Source organism: Ictidomys tridecemlineatus, chromosome 3, assembly GCF_052094955.1.
Source record: "Ictidomys tridecemlineatus isolate mIctTri1 chromosome 3, mIctTri1.hap1, whole genome shotgun sequence".
Classification (NCBI taxonomy): Eukaryota; Metazoa; Chordata; class Mammalia; order Rodentia; family Sciuridae; genus Ictidomys; species Ictidomys tridecemlineatus.
The window spans coordinates 120,451,027-120,460,196 of NC_135479.1; the positions used below are offsets into that span (position 1 = coordinate 120,451,027).

The window sequence follows — 9,170 nt, forward strand, 5'->3', positions numbered from 1 at the left end:
GTGAGCTCAGATCCTCCACATGAGAAGCACCTTTCAGGGCCACAGGGACTCAGGTGCCCAACCCTGCAGCAGCCTCCTCACTCACACTACCCACACTTTCATGCTTCCCAGGCTCCCACTTTGTCCCTGCCTCTGAGACCCAAACACTAATGGGGAAGCCAAGGACAACGACATTTCCTGGGGACAACATCAGGGCCCCAGGTGATAGTCCTTTGGGCCGCACAGCACAAAGCAAACGATGGTGACTTCTGGCTCTTATTTTTCAAACTAACTTAAAAACCAAAAGCCTGGTGTGAAGCAGAGAGAAGGTGATACGACCACCGAGAGGATCCAGCTGGGGGACTCCTAAAGCCACAGCTTGGGCTTGACCACCTCCGGGGAGGGAGGCTGCAGTGGGAGAGCCTGAGGGCAGCTTTTGAATTCCAGGTGTTATCCTAACCCCTTATCACCCAAGGTACAGGGATGTTGCTTGTGGGTCTGTGCTGTCTCTGTCCTTGCTCCCCTGCCCTGAGACAGGGTTGCCTGTCAGGTTTGGGGACTGATCATACATGAAGTTCTGTCAGGATGTCAGTTTGGATTCCAGTGCAGCTACTTTCTGAAGCAAGTCCCCGACAATGTTGAGAGCTGAAATCCAGGCTGCAGCCCTCAGGGGGTCCCACTGTTGGAGCTATTCAGACCATATTTGAATGTCCCTGGTGTATACCAGCCACAGCTGGGTCCTAGATGCAATAAGGGAGTAGATGGCACAGAGCCTGTGGCTTGCACAGCTGTGCCTGTCCTTTCAGGTTCTATGGAGTGGTCATGGGCGTCCTGGGCTTCTCCTGCTTCTGCTGCAATTCCCACTGCAAATCTCTAGCTTCCTCCTTTAGTTGCTGAATGGATTCTAGGAGTTTCTCCTTTTCATCAAGTTCACTTTCCAGAAAGGTATTTCTTTCAATGGCTCCATTCAAGCGCTGCTCAACGTCTTCCAGAGACAAGATCCTGGCTCATTTTGCTCTTTCCACATCATCTTTTGCTTGCTCCAGCTCCCCGATGTATTTCTGCAGCTGATCTTTAATGAATTCGGTCATTCTCTAAGGTGTGATGTGTCAGTAGCCTTCAGAATGCTGCTTCTCAAACTTCTCCTTAATGGTTTCCAGCTCAAAGCCAAGGTGGTTGTTTCTGACAAAAGTTCTCTGTTCCTGGTTTTGTTCTGTGAAGCTGCTTCTCCAATTGGGTTCTTATTTTTGGTTTCCCTCTTGGAATTCTCTAAGTTCCTCCTGTGTAGTCTCTACCTTCTGCTTGTAGGTCATTGCCAAATATTTTCTAGTACCTTGCTTCTTCCTCCTCAGAGCCGAACGAAAGTCTTTCCTGAATCTTCCATTGTGAAAACAGGGAAGAGATCACTCTTCCTGTAGCATGGTCTTGAACTCAGGTTCCAAAGACGAGGTGGAAGGGGTCATAGGCAGCACAGCCTGGGTCCTTGGCTCTGCCTACGACATATTTTTTAGTTGTGAAAACTTATACTTCCAAGTGCTTTCATTTGGACATCTGTTTCAGCAGATAGAAATAAACACATGACTGTATTTCTTTCCTTTTTCTCCTCCTCCTCCTCCTCCTCCTCCTTCTTCTTCTTTGAGAAATTTCGTGAAGAAACTGAGATCTTTTTCATTGACTCTGTCTATAAACGCTTCTACCTAGAGGAGGTATTAGTTAAATAATTACTTAACTAATAAAAATATCCAGACATTTAGTGACTCAGTGTGCCTTGTGTACTATCTGATATTGGACGTGACCTCTGGTACTTGTCTCAGGAACTGTATATTTTAATGTCAGAGTGTATGCATTCTTTCCCAATAAATTCTTTTCCCTACTTCTTCCTTTTAGAAAGAGATTCCTCTTCCTGGCTGAAGGCCCATCTCGTAGGCTCCTATGCAGCCAAGCTGGCCTTGCCACCAGGCCCCGGTCAATGGGGAGAACCCAGGGGTATTGGTAGCACATTCTGTGTGGCTTCCTCAACAGGGAAACAACTACTCTCATTTTCCCCTTTTTCTCTTCTATTATCTAAAAATGATGAAACTGGCTCTTTTCTCTGAGATAGAATTCATGTCTTGAGGATTATAAAGCCACCTTGTCAACTCGGGACAATTTATTTACATGTGAGAGAATCAACTTCTAGCTTATTTCAGTCATTGTGCTCTTGCAACTCTTTATGATAGCAGGCCTTATCAAGTTTAGCTTGTCCCCTAATTGAAATAATTAATATTGACACTTAGATGTGGCAGAAGAGTAACTGATACTCAGATTGAAGACTTTGCCTGTGATCAAATAGGAAGGGACAGAGTGGAGTGTATTGTAGTGTTTGACAACAAAGCCTGGACCTTTATGTTGTTGTCCCAGGAAGGGGAAAGTCTGACCCAAAGGGTCATAAATACACCAATGTAATTGCAAAATGTTAGCCTCAAAGTGACTGCTGATTTAAACCTAGTACCCATGGAAGCCCCAATTATGAAATATTTGTTTGTTTTATATTTGTTTTGAAAGGTCTCAGACACAGTTTTAGGAAGAACTCCAGCAGCAGGTTTGGTGATTAAATCTAGTTTGTAGGTGATGAGGAGAATAAATTCTCCTCTCAGTCGTTCCATCACATTCACCCTGACAAGAAGCATAATATATTTTGTTACTCTAATGGGAAGTTAGTTCAAGAAGTTGCAGTTGTATTTCCTCTTTCCCAGTCTATGGCACATAAAGTATCAGCAGTGTATTAGGAAAGAGACTGATAGAATCGTTTTAATTTTCTCCGTGTCCTAATGAGGTAAGTATCAGACAGTAGAAGAGTTCACTAGCTTATGACCCAAACAATACCGACTACAGAATGTTTCCACATGGAGGTAAAAATATAATAAATCTAGGCCAGAAGAGCTATTTGGTTACCAAGCAGTGAATTGGAACCAAGGCAGCAATTCTCAGGAAAAGTATTTTGTTCTCGCAGCTGATTCAATTAAAATAAAACACATGAAAACATTAAATTCTCCTTTCCTGGGTGCCAGAGTTGCAGGAAGACTAAAGAGATACTTAACATGGGCAATATTTCAGTCATAAAAACTAATCTGCTTTGTTAGCAATGTGTTCAGGGAAAAATTCAAATGCACCAAGTACATTAGAGTGGCCCAGATGCACAGAAGTTTCCAGAAGCACAATACACACAGAAAGTTTCATTAGAAGGAGATTTCCTTTCTGTCAAAACTGCTATCATCAAATAAAAACAACAAAATATTTGAGAGGAAACTGGACTGTTAAGAAGGAAAACAGACACTTCTCTTTGCCAAGAAATATTGTTTACAAAGATGCTAAGCAAAATTAAAATTACTGTTTAAATTCTAATTCCTATTTTGAAAATTATATCTGAATAGCTATGTGTGTGCGTGTGTGTGTGTGTGTGTGTGTGTGTGTGTGTGTGTGTGTGTCTGTATGAATACAACTATGAAAACTGGGGCTGTCTGGGCATATGGGAACTCTATATCAGAGAGCAATTTCACTACAAGTTTTATTAAATGTCCTTTGTTAGAATTCTGAATATTTCTGTAAGATATAATGTTGAGGTTAGGAAGAACTAACAGGAAATAGAGTGTGAACTCTTTTTTAACAGTAATTGAAATAAAACTAACTGCACATTTTCAAAATGTGCAATTAAATAATGCACGATGTATGTAAGGACCTGTGAAGCCATCAATGTGATTAATGTACTGAATACCTAGCCTTCTTGCACCTCTACAGTGTCTCATTTGTGCATCTCTGCTCTAACCTTCAGGCAGCCAGTAATCTGCTCTCTATCTATGTAAATTACTTCATATTTCCTATAATTTAATATTAACTGGAATTATTAGTTATGTTTTCTTTTTGGTACCAAGCTAAATATATAACATTGCATATTCTCAGCAGTTTATTGCTGAGGTTTGTGTTTTGCCAGTTTGTTGATCTACTAAGCCTTAATTAACATTTTTATTAATACTTAGCTTCTGGGTTATTAAACATAAAGTGAACATGAACAGACATGTCTAGATCTTTGTTTTAGACACACGTTTTCATTTCTTCTGTGTAACTGACATGGAAAGAAGCACTGAGACAGTTCAGGAGTAGGAGATCAGCCAACCTTTATTTAGTAATTTGAGAAGCGATTGAGAACTGACATAGGTGTTAAAATCCATAGACATTTATAACAGTTATATAAAAATTATTACATATGTTCAAATGAATTAAATCAATGGAAGGTGCAAAAAAGATTCAATTTGAGCTCCTAGAAATGTAAATGATGTGTAAAATGAAAGCACTGATGAGATTAATGATATATTAGACATTATAAATGAAAAGATGAATAAACTTGAAGACAAAGGAAAAGAAATATGGAAAATGTAACACATCTAGAAATAATAATTTAAAAAAAATGAAAGAGCATGAACTAATTATGGGAAAACTTCAACAGTGTGAGCCGTGAAAGAGACCCGAAAAAAAGTCTCTTCAGTAAAAGCTGTGGTCTGTAGTAAAGGAATATCTAGCCCTTCTTCCAGATAATACATAAAATACTCGAAGGTAGCTATAAAGTTGCAAAAATATTCACTTATTAAATTATGTTCCCAGTGTTATCAAATTTAAGGCATAAAACCTTTACAAGTAAAATACTCATCTGTTCTCCTTTTTTTTTTTCTTTTTCTTTTTTAGGTTAAAAAGCTTTGACAATGATTCGGTGGTTTGTTAGTATTGCTTGTTTAACATATGTCTAACAAATTAACACAATGCATGACATGGAAACAGTGATCTAAATAAAATCACCAAAGTTTAACAAATATATCAAATTTATTTATTTAGTTTTAAATTGCTATAAATTTCTTTAGAATATAGATATCAATTATTATTTAACCGATTTCCCCAAACATTGAAACTCATTACCGATTTTATCAATAATGGTATGCAAGGTTTTTTTTTTCCAATTATGCTCCTTAAAAATGAATAGTCCTTGATAGATCAAAGAAAAAAATTTCCTGTCTTTATTTTTCCAACTTGCAACATGTGTCAATTGCACACTATGTTTCTATAGAGCTTCTACAGAGCTTCTGTGAATTGTCAGAAGCAAGTCCATATCATGTGCCTTGTGTTAACATCTAGTAAGCCCTCTTCTCATCTAGGGGGGTGTCCAGTTGGTTTTAATCTTGCCAAGATGATTTAATGTGAGTCCAGTCTGTAGTTCTGGCAGAGAAAAGAGAAAATTCATACAGTAACAATTTGGGGTGCCTTAGCATGACTGTCATAACACTTATTCAGTAAAATAACCCCACAGACTCTGAGGGGATGGGCTCAAGGGAGCCTCTCAAGTAGTTGTGAGTGCAGCAGTGCAGGATGTCTCTCTTCCTAGGAAAAGGGAGAGAAAATAGCAGCAACCACAGAATAATATCCACCACAAAAACCTGATTGTGAGAGGTTGTGGATATTCTTCAAATTCTTTCAAAGTGTTTTATCTGGGGGGAAAAATTAGGGACTATTTAGAAAATATACAGCAAAGGTCAAATTTTAAAGGAATAAAAGATAGTATGAGAATTATAAAATATACATATATTATATACCAAATGCTTTTTTCAACTAATACTTTATAAGATTTGATGACAATGTTAAGAAGAGTAATTTCAATTGAAGGAAACAAATAAAAGGAATATAAATGCCTTTTTTCCCCCTTGACTGGCAAGTGGAACATGACATAATTCATCAGGAGAGCTACTTTTACAATTCTTATAAATGAGTTTTATGATGATAGCAAATCAGAGATATGTGAGAAATATTATAATCTGAATCAAAATAATTTTACCATTAAAGTCTGGTGTAGTTTACTGATAACTTAAATTTATTGTGCTGTAAGCTCATAGAGATGAGAAACATATGTCAGTCAATAAACATTATGAAGAGTAAAAGAAAAACTTAGAAGTCACTGGAGAATAGTTCTTTAACCGTTTTCTTGGAGTGGCTATAAAACTCAATGTAATGAATCATTTAAGGGCAGAGAAAGAATATAAACGGAAAGGCATTATATTCTACCCAACAGCACCTTGAGAAGATCTAGCATGAATTTTTTTTAATAATAAGATTATTATTACATTGAAAGTTTACAGAGTAGGGACAGGCCTGAAGATACTGAATTATAGGAAGAAAACTGATGAGAAATAGCTAAGGGAATCAGAAGAGTGACAACAGTAATTGGATTGCTCTCATTGGCTATAAAATTAGAAGACACTTTGAAAGGGTAATAAACATATGAATTATGGTTTGAGAGATTCAGACTGGAAGTTATAACACAAACAGAAAAAAAGGACCTTGAGGTGAATATTAATCAAAATTGATCAAAGTTTTCTGTCATGCTTTTCCTTTTCTCTTATCAAAAAAAAATTTCATTTATAACTTTATGCTAAAATTTATGCCAGAGATTTAATCTGGTCAAATTCCATCTATGCTTCCTTCTGGTGCTTCTATCAGTTTCCCAAATAGAAAGACAAAGAAAACAGAACATCAAAAACTTCCCTGTTTTTTCATAATAAATATTTAATATATTTAATATATAATAATAAATATTTAATAATTGCATTTTGAAAAACAGGTGTAACAATTAATATATGTTTGAGTGTGGGCTGCTACACTTTATCAATTTGTTAAAGCAATTCAGTAATCTTTGTTTCTTATATTTTCCATTTCTGAAAATGATTTTAAATTATTACTATATTCCCCCCTTCTTTTTGAGTGGGTAATTCTAAGCAAAACTTGCTCTTAACACCTACATTAGTTGCTTATCCACAGCTTCCTTTGTGTCATGGCTTCAAAAAGTTGTGTGAGTGCACTCATGTATGACTTTCTTGGGTTAGGATCATGAAAGAATGCAGTTATCTGATTACAGGCTGGTCTGAAAATCTCCACAAAATGGTTGTCACTGGGCAATATTACAATAAGTACTCAATTTTTATAACATGTTTAAACCTCAAATCTGAGGAGATCACCCTCAAAATCCCCAAATGCTTATTTGTGTTCTACATATTTCTCACCTGCATCATTGATGAGCAGGAAAATAAATGAAGAATTTCATGATGTTATTTTATTGTAGGGATAGACATCCTCTGTGAGTTATACAAGTTTTTGGTAGAATATAGTAAAAGTGTCACATGACAAATATTTATAAGATTTTTCTTTATTTGAGGCCCAGAGGTATAAGGGTTGGAAAACATAACCATAACATCATAAATATTGTAGTAGGACAACATCATAAATATTGTAGTAGGAAAACAACAATGATATAGTGTAGTAAAAAGACTACAAGTGACCCCAGAGATGTCTGAGTAAACCTGGACAATTGGTTCACTCAGTGAGAATGTTCTGTGGTTTACAGCTGACGGTTCTAACCTCAGATACCTGTGAATTCCTCAGTAATGCTTCATGCCCAACATCACCCAGTGACGTAAGAAGTTCTTCTCTCACCTTTGTGAGGACTCTGTTTAGAATATTGGTTTCCATCATGAATGATCATCTGAGAGTAACCAATATTGTGCTCATATAGTTCAACTAGGATCTAATTTAGTGTCTCATACTCTGTCATAATCAAATCTCTTTCATGGAGGAAAAAAAAAAAAGAACAGAAGGAGGGTCAGACAAACTGTAGGAGATCTGAACTATCAATATTTTATTAGCATATTGTGAACTCTTCCATTTAAACTATGAACAAGTGGTATTGCCCATGAGGGATAACAAATAACATTACCCAGAGATTTTGAAATCAATACAACTTGGTGAACTGTGGCTTTCTACAAACTTGAGCCATATACTTTTACAATGAAGTGTGTCATGTTGATCTTCCATGTCATTCAATATGGTTCTTTAAAGGAAGGACATTTATTGTCCCCATTTAGGCAATAAAGCTAAATCATTTTCTTAAGTTTGTAAGCAAATATTTTAGAAAGAATAATTATCTCAAGAACTTTTCTAGGGGAAAAAGGATAAATACAAATTTTTAAAAAGTTTCCTTCTAGAGATACACATCACCATTTTTTGAGATAACCAATTAAACCACAGCCAAATACTTTATTAATTTGTTCAGTATTTACCATTGCACCATTACTTGATTTCTTCTAGGTAATAATAATAGAAGAATAAAAACATAATCGATGAAGTCATGGGGCTTACATTTTATATTTGGAAGCAGGTATTGAATAAAAGAAATGACAACAGTATGCAAGAATTTGGTTAACTTTAATTACTAAGGAGAAAAATTTGGATAGAAGCATAAAACTTATTAATGTAGGAATGAATGTCCAAATTTAGAGAAAGAGGGGAGGACATGGCCCACTGAAAATATGACATTTTGCATAAAGAAACAAAATCAATGAAGGCATAGGCCATACAGATATCAGGACGGGACATTTCAGACAGAAAATAGAAATCCAAGCAGGAAAAGAAGAAAGCCTGGGTTAAAACAACAACAACGAAAACAAAAGCAATGTAAAAGAGATTTGAGTTTTGTACATACTTTAAAATGCAGCCCAAACAGATCAAGCATGGAGTACATACAAAGTACAGTAGTCTGAAACAGCATCAAATTTATTCGGCCTCCATATCAAGAAAAAACTGAAGTGTTGTCAACCAATAGAAGAAATATTGAGAAAGAAGCAGGTTATAAGAGATATCAGATACTATCAACAAGAACAAATTTTCAGGATTAAAGAATGTTCAAGAAAGAATGTAGAGAAATTGGAACAGTAGAATGGACTATGTCTTTGGGGATTTTTACTATAAAAGAAAAGAAAAGGCTAGAACCCAAACTAGAAATTGGAAGGAGGTTCAGGTTATGCTTTGTTATCTTCTAGAATGGGAGATATAACTGAAAATGTGTTTGCAAACATAATGTCCTACAGATAGTTAAAAATGATAATGTAGATAACAAGTGGAAAAACTTCTGGACCACCATGCCTAATTCAGTTTTTAGAATAAAAAAACTGCCATGATATATATTCAAGATATTAATTATAGAGTTTATAGTACATACTTATAAAATTATTATAATTTATTATAGTATTTTATCTTTTAGTATTCATCATAATTACAGTTTAGTTTAACTTCCACAAAAATTTGAATAATAATATTAATGTTCAAAAAGTAGCTTTGTA

The 9,170-nt window shown here is 35.8% G+C and overlaps 1 pseudogene; it reads right to left on the minus strand.

Moving 5' to 3' along the window:
* Window positions 1-445: 445 nt before the first annotated feature.
* LOC101977660 (nuclear distribution protein nudE homolog 1 pseudogene) lies at window positions 446-1,363 on the minus strand (annotated as a pseudogene).
* Between the last annotated feature and the right edge of the window lie 7,807 nt (window positions 1,364-9,170).